Genomic DNA, 1,135 nt, shown 5'->3' on the forward strand with positions numbered 1-1,135 from the left:
CTTTTTTTTTTGGAGATTTGTTCAGGATCTTATTGGTCTAGTATTTTAACTGTGATCAAAAGGTGGCGTACCAAAAAAGTATATTTTTTCTGAATTTTAACCACAAAAATGGACATAGCTAAGTATTTTAAGGCAAATGAGTGTATTTTTAGTCATTTTTGAGAATCTTTTTTTTTTCAGAGATTTGTTCAGGAAATTATAGGTCTACTATTTTAACTGTGATGTCCAAGCGACCTCCAAGTGATGTCCAATTGTCCTCCAATTGACCTCCAAGTGAACTCCAAGCGACGTCCAAGCGACCTCCAAGCGACGTCCAAGCGACCACAAAGTGACCTCCAAGTCACAAAAAAGACAAAAATCAAGTAAAAATCTTTTTCCAAATTCAATCTTTTTTTGCAAGTTTCTCATAAAATTGGGACTTCTAGAGAAAGTTTTTACAAATTTCTTAATATAAAGTTTTTTGTAAAAATGAGATTTTTTTGTGTCATTTCCGGTCAAAAACAAAAAAAAATTACAAAAATAATGTAAAATTATTTTTCAAAATTGTTTCTTTTCCTGCATGTTTATAATAAAATTAGTGCAATTATTGACATTTTTTAAAATTTTTTTATATAAGATTTTCTGTCAAAATGTTTTGTTTTGTCATTTCCGGTCAAAAACTACAAAAGATTGACAAAAATGTTTAACAAAATTAGTTTTAAAAATTGTATCCTTTCTGGCATGTTTCTCATAAATTTAGGGCATTTAGAGGAAGTGTTTTCAAATTTTTTAATATTAAATGTTTTGTCAAAAACATTTAATATTTAATCTATATTTAATATTTTTTCTGTGTCATTTCCGGTCAAAAACAAAAAAACATTTAAAAAAATAATGTAAAATGATTTTCCAAAATTGTATCTTTTCCTGCATGTTTCTCATAAAATAAGGGCATTAAGAGAACATAAAAAAAAACAATTCTATGAAGTTTTCTGTCAATTTTGGTTAAATTTTTTTTTAAATCTATCGGATTTTTTGCACTTTTTAACAATGGTAAGGCTATAGTAAGGCATGTTTTGGTTGATTTTGTAAATATTCGTATAAAATATTTTTTGGACTTTTAAACACAAAATATTCACTTGGCAGCATGTTTTAGGAC

Source organism: Cynoglossus semilaevis, chromosome 10, assembly GCF_000523025.1.
Source record: "Cynoglossus semilaevis isolate Cse_v1.0 chromosome 10, Cse_v1.0, whole genome shotgun sequence".
Classification (NCBI taxonomy): domain Eukaryota; kingdom Metazoa; phylum Chordata; class Actinopteri; order Pleuronectiformes; family Cynoglossidae; genus Cynoglossus; species Cynoglossus semilaevis.